Genomic DNA, 12,353 nt, shown 5'->3' with positions numbered 1-12,353 from the left:
TAATTCAGGAATGGAGAACTCAGTCCCTTCAAAATAGTAGTTAATATAGCCAACAACTGCAAAATATTCTACTCAGATTAAAGAACAGTATTCTTTCTCTGTTCTTATGCATCCAAGCCTTTCTGACCTTCTTAATCTGTGTAATTATCTCAGCAGACTTGCTAATGAGGGTATGGCATGCTGAGTAGACTTTACTGAATTCCAAGCACTATAAAATAAATCTCCTATGGGAAGTAAAAACATCTGCAAAGAAAGGAGAATAATGTCAAATTGAACAGGAAAGTCATTCAGACATCATCTCCTACATTTGACAGATGCAGACCACCATTATGATTTTTTTTTTTTATTTAAACAACACGGTAAAAAAAAGTGGATTAACTTATGAAGTCATTTAAACTGCTTTTATGATGCAATCCTTTAAAATGTTTCTAATTTTATGCTGCAATTATTAGAAATGTTTTTAAATGTGATCAATACAATTTTCTGCAATACTAACTAGCATATCTAGAAAATAAATATGGTTTTTTCTTGATAACTACAGCTCTTACTGTGCCTCAGGGCCATTTGACTTTGTTTTCATTGCATAAGGCTTTTAATGTAGAAATCTAAACAATTAGCCTCAGAACACAGTCTGGAAATTTGTTTTAGGGAAGAAAGCTCAAATATTAGCTTGTCAACTGCTAATATTTCCCTTGCTCCAAAAAATAAATTGAGTAATTCCAGATTTCCATTACTGAGATCTTATTGGGTGTTGTTGTTCTGAATACAAACTGGTCTTATCATCCTGCCAGCCACTTTTAATTCTACCTACTAATAATCACTTTCAGAAAAAAATATGTTGAGTCTATCTGGAAAAAGGATTTACAACTTAAGCTACACAGAGTAACTAAAGTGTATTTGGAGTTCTCAAAATAAAGACCCCTCTGGAGCAAAGATTCTGGACCTGGTCTGTGAGACTAAAACATACCTTAAGCACAGGTGTTTTACCTTGCAAACTACCTTTCAATTGCAGGTGCTTTGGATCTACCCTCAAGTTAGTTGAATAAATTAAATATCAAGAGTTGAGTACATTAGTAGCCAACTGAGTCATTCTGAATTTTGTTTACTTGCTAAATACTGTCACGCTATAGATGGTCTCTATGTTACTATATTCTTAAATTTAAAAGAACAGAAAATATATTATAAACAGATGTCAAAGCACTACAAAGAGAACATAAAGAAGTTTAACTTAAACTCTTCTATCAGAGAGTCAATATAATCCATTTCTTAACACTGCCTCTGACTCTGTACTTCCTCTGAGAATAATAAAAGAAAGAGAAATATATCCAAGTAGGAAAAAAAAAACGGCCCTCATATTCTTAACTTTTAGGCAATATGCACGTTACTAGGAATACATTTAACTTGGACAATATTGAGCCAAAATTTGGTAATGGTCATTACCTGCTGATTTCAAAGATACTATGTTGCTATGTAGATTATTTTAAACTAAAAATGCAAATCCTAGACTCTCCTTTATCTACTTCAGATTAAATTTAAGAGTCCTTTTGCTTCGCTGAATTGTAAATTACCTCCATCACTTGGTCATTTCCAATCTTCCCTCCCCACTTCTGGGATTCCCTGGAAGTACAGACTCTGAAATTAAAACATTCAGACCTAATATTAACTTTACTCCCTTTTTCTATGTGTGTGTGTATGTGTGTGTGTATGTGTGTGTGTATGTATATGATGTATATGTATATGTATATGTATATGTATATGTATATGTATATGTATATGTATATGTATATGTATATGTATATGTATATGTATATGTATATATTTCCCTTGCTAACCTCTCTTTTTTTTCTTTTTATTTATTTATTATTGAATAGAGACAGAGAAATTGAGAGGGGAGAGGGGAAAAGAGAGGGAGAGAGACAGAGAGACACCTGCAGCCCTGCTCCACCACTCATGAAGGTTTCCCCCTGCAGGTGAAGACCAGGGGCTTGATCCCAGTCCCTTTCGCTTGGCAGTATGTGTGCTTAACCGGGTATGCCACTTCCAGGTCCCCACCTCTCTAATGTTTGAATTGTTCACCCAGCTTGTGAAGAATCCAGAGGGCAGAGAATTTTCCTAATAACCCTGTACTTCTTTTTCTCCTTTGTTCCTTTGCCCTTTCTTATTTTAACAGGATTATGAGTTATCAAAATATATGAGATAAAATGTCCATTACTTTTCATTGTATTACTTTTCTAGTTTGTTTTTCAGTGAATATAGCTTCTGATTTTTTTTTTTGCCTCCAGGGTTATCACCAGGGCTCAATGCCTGCTCTTGATGGCCTTTTTTTCCCCCCATTTCAATGCCTGCTCCTGAGAGCCATTTTTTTTTTCACTGTTGTTATTGTTGTTGCTGCTGTTATTGTTGGATGGGACAGAGAAAAATTGAGAGAGGAGGGATAGACAGAAAAGGGGAGAGAAATATAGACACCTACAGCCCTGTTTCACTGCTTGTGAAGTGACCCCCCTGCAGGTGGGGAGCCAAGGAAGCTTCCAATTTTTTTTAACAAATGTTCCAGATATACAATATGAATTCCACTGCTTATCACTGATTAAGTTCCTTTATCTGATAAGATGGTCACTTAATATAACTGAGCTCTATAGGCCTACTGCCACATGATAGAACTCTACACAGGTTAACTTAATCAAAAATGATACCACTAAATCCCCCCACCTCCAGTAAGTGTATTAAAAGTTTTTTCAAAAACAGTGTCTTATAAAGAGTACATATTTCTTTCTTTGCTTTATCTTTTTGTGTTCAACATTTATGTTGGTCTCAGAAAATGGTGGGAATAAGACATCAGTTGCAATAGGAGTCTTTGAGGTTTATTTACTTTTAATTTTATGCGATACAGAATGACAGAGAAAGAGAAAGACAGAATGAGAGAGAGAAAAACCAGAGCACCACTCAATTCTGACACATGTGCTAGGGATCTAACCTGTAGCCTCACACATGCAAAGATACTCCTGTGCTCTAATTCTGGGATATCATCCTAGTTCACAGTATGAGGTTTTGGGTTAGTTTGCTACTTAAGGTGAGGGTCAAGGCAATAAAGATAAAATATTAGCAAATAATAAAGAGTTAAACATGAGTCACCTGATATTCATTCTGCAGTTCTGTGCAGGAATCAAGACCTAGATTACTCGTTAGCTAGTTGCTAGTAGTAACAGGTAAATCCTTTTTCAGAAGTTTTTCTTTGGCATCTCTTTAAGTTGACCAAATCTCAAGGTTTTAGGTAATACAGATATTATTTGTGAAGGTGAGGATATGTGACCTCTAATTTTTATAGCACTGTTTTCCTTAGGTCCTTTGCATTATCTCATTATATTTGCTTGCAAAAAGGATATCATCAGTGGACCGAGTGGTGGCACAGCAGGTTAAGCGCACATAGTTCAAAGCGCAAGGACCTGCATAAGGATCCTGGTTCCAGCCACTGGCTTCCCACTGGCAGGGGAGTCACCCCACAAGTGGTGAAGCAGGTCTGAAGGTGTCTATTTTTCTCTCTCCCTCTCTATCTTCCCCTTTCCTATCAATTTCTCTTTGTCCTATCCAAAAAATAATCAGTAAAAAAAATACACCATCTTGGGGCTGGGTAATGGTGACCCAGTAGACCACACCTGGGTTCAAAATCCTGGCCCCCCACTTGCAAAGGGGAAGTTTCCTGAGCAGTGAAGCAGGGCTTCAGGTATTTCTATTTCTTTCTTTTCTCTTTAACCCATTCCCCTCTTGGTTTTTCTCTATATCAACACACAAATTTAAAAGGGTAAAGTCTAGGATTAGAGATGATATTCCTTGCTTATCTTCTCTCTATCTTGCCTTAACTGGTTCAACCCCTATTCTCCTCTCAAATGCCTCTGGGTAATTAAATGCTGCATCAGGAGACTAATTATCTTGACCTTTATGTATCTCATCAAATTCCTGTCATAACCAGCCCCCTACCATAGGGGCAAGCTGACCTTTAAGAAACCTGTAATTCCTGACATATTTGAAAAATGTTCTTTGTTTGGTTTTCTATTTAAACTCATGTCCACCTCCTAATAAAAGAGATTTGAGAGCACTTCATTTCTCCCCGGTGTCTTTGCTTCATTTCGTCCCTTGAGTGAGCGAGAGAGAACCGGTTGGTTGCCTTCCTGCTGGTGTCACCCCACGTGAACACCGACAGCAAAGCAGGTCTGCAAGTGTCTGTCTTTCTCTTTCACTCTTTATCTCCCACTTCCTTCTCAATTTCTCTCAGTACTATCCAATAAAACAGGGGGAAAAAATGACTGTCAGGAGCAGTGGATTCATAGTACAGGCTCCCAGCAATGACCCTTGAGGCAAAAAAAAAAAAAAAGAATAATAGGTTGATAATTTCCGAATTTTCCTAGTGGTAAATATAAAACTTGGTGCTTTATTTATTAAATACTTTAGAGCTGTAGTACTATACAAAGGCAGGGATAGTTGTATGATGCAAAGTAAAGATGAACAAGTATCCAATGAAGAATAAGAGATAATTTTATGACTCACCATGACCAGTAGAATCTGAAAAAGTGATTCAGTGGCTATTAGAAACCTTACCTTTGGTTGATTTAGCAGCTAATTCAGAAAAGAAAAGCTACTGCACCTTCAAGTCTGTGCTAATTTTCAAATTTCATGTGGAGAGAAAGGGAAACTTGAGTAAAGGAACATTATGATGTCAAGCACATAAGTGAAGTGTCTAGCTAACTAACCCCATCTGTGACCACATGGGCTTGCATTTTTCAAAAAAGCCTGAAGTTGTGACATACAAAATCTGAGAAATAGTGTATATCTCTTGATGTGGTCCCCACCCTAACCACAGATAATTTTAAAATAAAAAAAAACTATGCTTTTTTTGTATGCTTATTTACATAGCCTGCTACTTAATAAAAAATCCATCTAACCTTGGTTAGGAACGTACCAGTTTCTATTAAAATTGTATAAGTATTCCTTGACATTTAAGACTTTATAGCTAGATACATTAAAAAATTAAATACTGCTTATATTGTAAAGTACCTATTATGAAACTGACAGTTCTAAGCATTTTGCATATACATTTAACCTTCACAAAATTCTGTGAGTAGTTCCTATTTTAGCTAAGGTCATATGGTATGAAGGAAAGAGAGCTAGAATTCAAATCTGGGCAAACATGAACCTTTTTTGTCTCCATATATCTCTTTACTATTGACTTTTTCAGTTTTCAATAATTTATGTATTTATTTGTTTTTTGTTTTTGTTTTTTGCTTCCTCTCTCTGGATTGACCTTTTTAGATCAAAAATAGGGAGACAGAGGGAGAGAGGAAAAGACATCACAGCACCACAGCACTAAAGATTCCCCAAATCAGGGAGTTGAGCAGTAGCGCAGCGGTTAAGCTCACGTGGCGGGAAGTACAAGAACGGGAGTAAGGTTCAAGCCTCTGGCTCCCCACCTCCAGGGGAGTTGCTTCACAGGCAGTGAAGCAGGTCTGCAGGTGTCTATCTTTCTCTCCCCTTCTCTGTCTTCCCCTCCTCTCTCCATTTCACTCTGTCCTATCCAACAACAATGACAACAACAATAATAACTACAATAAAAAAAAAAAAAAAAGGGCAACAAAAGGGAATAAATAATTTTTTTTTTAAAAAAAAGGTTCCCCAAATCCCGTAGGGACTGGGATCAAACCTGGATTCTGCACATAATAGGTTACATATGAGCAATCTTGCCGCCCCTAAAATAAATCTTTAAAAATGTTTGTTTAGAGAAAAAACAGAGACCTTTTAGGGGTGCCAGTAAATAGAAGTCAAGACGGAAACATAAAAGAAGTTAAAGGAATCAGAACTTTATGATAGAGAAAAACAACAAAAAAAGACATCATAGAAACAGGACAATGTGGAAAAGGAGAAAAGTCCATAAAGGCAGGCTATGAAATATGCTCATTGTATTTAGCATTTTGTGAGTCAATAATGATTGTTTAGAGCAACTTCAGAAGAGTAGCAAGAAATGAATTCAGTTTCAGAGTGAACTAATTTAATGTGACTAAATAAAAAGACCACTGTAGTGTAAAGAAACCATTCTTTAATCTTAACTGAGGAGAAAAGAAGTTAGGGATTGCCTGTGGTTAGTGAAAGATGTTATGTAATAGTTTTATATAATACGGATCAAGAATAAGACTGAGAAGGAATACAGAAGCGGAATAAGTGCGGGGTAGAGGGAGGGGGAAGGGATTAATGGAACAAGGGTCAGAAGGAAATGAGAAAATTCAGAGCACAGGTTGAAGGAAACACTCTAGAGCAGAGGGGTGGTATCCTGCCCAACCAGAATGGAAAAATATGGGGATAGATTCATGTGAGATTAGAGGGCTGCATTAAGCTGAAGAATACTATGTTATCTGAGAATAAAACTGCAAAATAATTATAAGAAAAAGCCTAATCATGAATATTTGTTTTTTTTTTAATTTTTTTTAATTTAATTTTATTCATTTATTCCCTTTTGTTGCCCTTGTTGTTTTATTGTTGTAGTTATTATTGTTGTTGTCATTGTTGGATAGGACAGAGAGAAATGGAGAGAGGGAGGGGAAGACAGAGAGGAGGAGAGAAAGATAAACACCTGCAGACCTGCTTCACCGCCTGTGAAGCGACCTCCCTGCAGGTGGGGAGCCGGGGTTGGAACCGGGATCCTTATGCCAGTCCTTGTGCTTTGCGCCACCTGCGCTTAGCCCGCTGCACTACAGCCCGACTCCCAAATATTTGTTTTTTATTGCTTGAAACAGCCTCCACCAATGCCAAAGAAATGTTTCTTAAACTTTGTCACTCCAATAGTGTGAAGAAACCGTGAGAAAACTTCTGGCATTATTTATCCACACACTCCAAGACTAACACACCTAAAAGACTTGCATCTTTTAATTGGTTTTGGAGGGATGCATTGGATCGACCTTCTCGTGGTGCATCCCGTGAGTACCCATTCATTGGGGAAACTGACGATCCTTCCTAGCCGACTGAATCCACATGGATCCCAGTCACTTTCAAAGCCAGCAACAAGCAGCTCCTGACAGCTTTCAACCTGACACTGTTGACTGGCTACTGGAAGAAGGGCAAACGCTAGAAGAATTGGTTTTGGAGGCATTTAGTAAAAACTTTAAATGCAGCCCTTTACCTCGAGATTTATAGTGGTAATCAAAGAGGCAATTTGTTATATTTCGAAACATAAAAATAAAATGTATATTTCCACCCAAATTGGATGATAATCCAATATAGTAAAATTGCATCTTTCATTTTTTTCAAGATATATTATAAATTTATCTTAGATCATTTTTAAAAAATAGGTTGGTGAATTATAGAAAGAGGAGCAGCAGTCTTAAAGCAAACACAGAAAAAAAAAATAAGGTACTGTAAATGGAAAGTGTTTGTATTTATATAAAACCCAATGAGCTCATTTCCACAGCGTGCCTGGGGCATAAAGGCTCTGGAAAGATTTTAATCCTCCAATTATTCAGTAGCATTGAGTCAAGCTAGAGTTAGATTTAGACTAGATCAACAGATAGAATCTGAAAGAAGAAATTTCTTTTTAAGACTTCCTTGTACTATAGGGTAAATATTAACCATGCTTCTTGACTCATAAATGAGAATTGGTATTAACTTCACTCTCCTTCCAGGTAGAGTTCATCTACTGTTGTATCTTCATGAATTCCTTGGTAGACTTATCTAACCTGGGTAGAGGATACTGCTCAGAGATTCTATTCCATGGAATGTGTAATTTGAGCAAGTTATTCTGTGATCCTAGGTCTTTATTTCCTTATCTGTAAGTTTCAGATAATAGTTAATATCTATCTGGAAGGGATATTATGATTCAAAATAATTATTGTGTAAAAAAAGGGGGGGGATCAGTAAATGTCTTCTAATGATTTCAGTCTCAGAAAAAGGATAATGATATTTGGGTTTAGGGCTTAAATCCCAGAGAATTTTCTAGTACTTAACTATTGTCCTGAAAGTGATTTAGAGTTCCAGGCTATCAATTGGATCACAAGGTATTAGAGTAATATATTTCTTCCCTAAAGATTGAGAATTGTGGTTATACTATACATGCTTTTATTAACTGATTTACACAGAGTTACATTCAACACTCTTCTATATAAGTGCAACTTTGTTTATTGTGAATGTAAACTGTTCCTGTGGTCAACATGATGACAAAATAATAAGCACTTTTAAAAATTAAATAGTCCTCACTTTCCACAATTTCAACTCAGTTAACACAGTTTCTGGTTAAATACAGTAATATAATTCCCCAAAGAATATTTGTAGATATTTCTGTAAATTTCATAAAAAGCACTTCTACCAGATATTCCATTTACAATCACTACATATTGGATGTGCATGACAATCAATAACAAGTCAGTTCATTGCTTTAAAAATATGTAGCTAATTATTCATGGCAGATAGTACGGTTCAACTCACACATAGACTAAAATATGTGTAGTTGTGCTGTCTTCTTGTCTCCCAGAGATAATCCATGTGAACTTCTATAGAAATGAATCATCAAAATGTAAAATTATAAAAAAAAATAGTAATATGAAAGAGCAGCAAAGAAACAAAGTAAAAAAAATGAACCTGAAATTTGAATTGAATATAAGTGGAGTTAAGAATTCCTGAGGGCTGGACAGTGGCACCCAGCTGACTGCACATGTTACCATGCACAAGGACTCAGGTTTGAGCCCTGTTCCCTGTTTGCAGGATAGATTCTTCATAAGCAGTGAAGCAGGTCTGCAGGTCTCTCTCTCTCTTCCTCCCTTCTAAATTACTTTCTGTACCATAAGATAAAAAATAATAAAAAGGAAAAAAAAGGGAAAAATGGCCATTTTGAGCATTGGATTCCTAGTGCCAGCACTGAAATCCAACAATAATCCTCATGGCAATAATAATAATAATAGTAAGAAGAAGAAGAAGAAGAAAAATAGGAAGAACAATTGTCTAACCATTAGAATATCTGCAGTGCTGCCATTTACTTGACTTGATATGCACTGAAATTAATGATAAGAACAAAGTGGATGTGGTGGAAAGGATAAAGATGACCAAGAGAAAGCAGTGCCAGATGAAACTCACATTAAAGAAAATCTTGGAAATCCTTCACAATATTTAAAGTACAAAAGTTACAATGTGGAAGCTTAGAAACAAGTGTTATGGTTTCTCAGGTCACAGAAATAATTTTTATTCCATATTTTCAAGAATGAGTACAAGAATGCAAGTACCATTAAAAAACCATGTTTGTTTTCCTAATGATCTCATGTATATGATATAGATGAACTGACTCCCTACTCGAGTTTTTTGGTTCAGTCTTTTTGAGAGACAGAACAGAAAGCAGAATGGGGGGGAGGAAAGAGAGAGAGAGAGAGAAGGGGAGGGAAGGGGAGGGAAGGGGAGGGGAGGGGAGGGAAGGGAAGAGGAGAGGAGAGGAGAGGAGAGGGGAGGGGAGGGGAGGGGAGGGGAGGGGAGGGGAGGAGAGGGGAGGGGAGGGGAGGGGAGGGGAGGGGAGGGGAGGGGAGGAGAGGAGAGGAGAGGAGAGGAGAAAGGATAAAGATATAATGACACCAAACCACTGCACCAACATCCATGGAGTTCCTTTGATGCTCTCACTGTTGTTCCCACATGGTGCTGGTAGGGTATATAGGCTTTATTCACTGAATCATATACCAGCACCTTCATAAAACTTTTTTCTTATAACAAGATAAGATGTTTTATCAATGTTTCCTATGCTTTAAAGAATGGTGTACTACAGGGAATATAACTTTTACTATTTTTATTTCTACTTCCTTTTACTGTTTTTTTTTTTTTTTTGCCTCCAGGGTTTTCCCTGGGGCTTGGTGCCTGCACTATGAATCCACTGCTCCTGGAAGCCATTTTCCCCATTTTGTTGCCCTTGTTGTTACCTTTGTTGTTGTCATTGCTGTTATTATTGTTGGATAGGACAGAAATAAATCGAAGAGAGGAGGAGAGACAGAAGGGGGACAGAGAGACAGACACCTGCAGATTCACCACCAGAGAGGTGATTCCCCTGCAGGTGGGGAGCCCCGACACTAAGTGGGATCTTTACACAGGTCTTTGAGCTTCATGCCATGTGCGCGTGACCCGCTGTGCTGCCTATCTCCCGACCCCCTTAGTGCTAACTTTTAATTGTTGATTTCAAAGCTACTGGACAAAAAAATGAATTTTCCTATTAGTTATTGATATTGCTTTGCATCTTTACAGCTCACACTCTCATTTTTACAGTCTTGCAGTATCACACAAAGCAAGAACTGCCTGCATTTACCTCTTATACACACTGAATATGATGACTTACTATTTTTGGACACGCCAATTTATGGTTTTGAATTTTGCTAAGTATTTTTTTAAATGTATTTATTTATTTATTTATTTATTTATTTATTATTGGATAGAGAGAAATTGAAAGGAGAAGGGGAGATGGAGAAAGAGAGGGGGTTATATAGTTAGTGGTTATGCAAAGAGACTCTCATGCCTGAGGCTCCAAAGTCCCCAGTTCAATCCTCTGCACTACCATAAACCAGAGCTGAGCAGTCCTCTGGTAAAATAATAATAATACAAGTTTTAAAAAAGAAATAAAAAGAAAAGAAAGGAAAGAGACAGAGAGACACCTGCAGCCCTGTTTCACCTTTCCTCACTCGTGAAAATTTCCCCCTGTGGGTGGGGACAAGGGCTTGGACATGGGTCTTTAAGCACTATAATGTGTGCACTTAACCAGGTGTGCTACCGCCTGGCCCCTGAATTTTGCTAAGTATTTACAGTGGCTTGGGAGATGGTTTAACCGGTAGTGTTTTGGACTTACATTAGGTTTATGGTTCAATCTTCAACATCAAAAGTCAACCAGAGTGAAGCTTTGGCTTCCCCCTTCCTTCCCCTTTCTGTCTCATGTGACACTCTTGCTCCAAATGTCATAAATAAAACAACTCTTCTTAAACATAAAAGGACATTTTCTCTCTTTCTGCTTAACGTGAAGCTCTTGAGTTCCATCAAAAGTTATCTGATCTGATATCCATACTTCTAAGTTATCTCAATAACATGATTTCTTCAAATTCTATTCACAATGAGGCAAAGGAAAGGATTCCATCATTCATTATAGCTGAGTACTATTCCAATGTGCATATATAACACAGCTTTCTTAACTAGTTAACTGTTGTTGGGCATGTGTGTTGTCTCCATGCTTGGGCTAGTATTGCTATAAACATAGATGTATTTATATCTTTTTGGATGGGTGTTTTTGCTGTCTTTCAATAAATCTCTAGGAGAATTGCTAAGTCATAGGTTAGAGCCATTTCTTTTTCATTCTTTCTTTTCAAAATATGTTTCTCAAGAACATTATTCTAAGACTCTTTTAAATATGATCTTTATTTTAATGAAAGAGGGAGAGACAGGGGGTCGGAACATAGTACAGTGGGTTAAGTGCATATGGTGCGAAGCGCAAAGACTGGTGTAAAGATCCTGGTTTGAGACCTCGACCCCCAAATGCAGGAGGTGGGTGGGAGAGTCGCTTCACAAGTGATGAGTCAGGTCTGCAGCTGTCTGTCTTCCCCTCCTCTCTCCATTTCTCTCTGTCCTCTCCAACAACAATAATAATAACCACAACAATGATAAAACAAGGGTAACAAAAGGGGAAAAAAAGCCTCCAGGAGCAGTGGATTTGTGGTGCAGGCACCAAGCCCCAGCAATAACCCTGGAGTTCATGTCTTCTCTCCATTTTTTAATGTTTTTATTTATTTTTTCTGAGGTTAGTTAATTCTTTATATATTGTGGTTTATAGACCTTTGCCTGATGTTTGACATGTAAAGATCTCCAATTTGGTTGAGCATACGTGTGTTTTGGTGATGGTTCCTTGTACTATACAGAAGATTTTTGGTTTGATTCATTTTTGCCTTTGTTTTCCCTGCTGTTGGATTCAGGCTCACAAAAACATTTCTGAAGCAGATAGTGTCAAGTGTTCTACCAATGTTTTCTTCTATGTAATTGGTAGTCTTATGTCCATGTCTTCTTTAATCTTTTGGGAATGATTTTTGTACAAAGTAATATATATTGGTCTCATTTCATTCTTCTACATGTTTCAACCCAATTTCCCCAGAACCATTTACTGAACAAATTCTCCTATCTTAATTTTAATGTTTTGACATCTCTTGTAATGTGTGTTTGTGTGTGTGTGTGTGTGTGTGGTGGCTTATATATAGTCAAATTGGAACTTTTCATTTTAGAGCATAAAAATATAACATATGAACATGTGTAAAAGCATAGGAGAAAGTAACTCCATAGAAATCTTACTAAAAGTCCTTGAGAAGCTTTTATAAAAT

Source organism: Erinaceus europaeus, chromosome 10, assembly GCF_950295315.1.
Source record: "Erinaceus europaeus chromosome 10, mEriEur2.1, whole genome shotgun sequence".
NCBI classification, from domain to species: Eukaryota; Metazoa; Chordata; class Mammalia; order Eulipotyphla; family Erinaceidae; genus Erinaceus; species Erinaceus europaeus.
Note: the sequence above shows the minus strand (reverse complement) of the source record.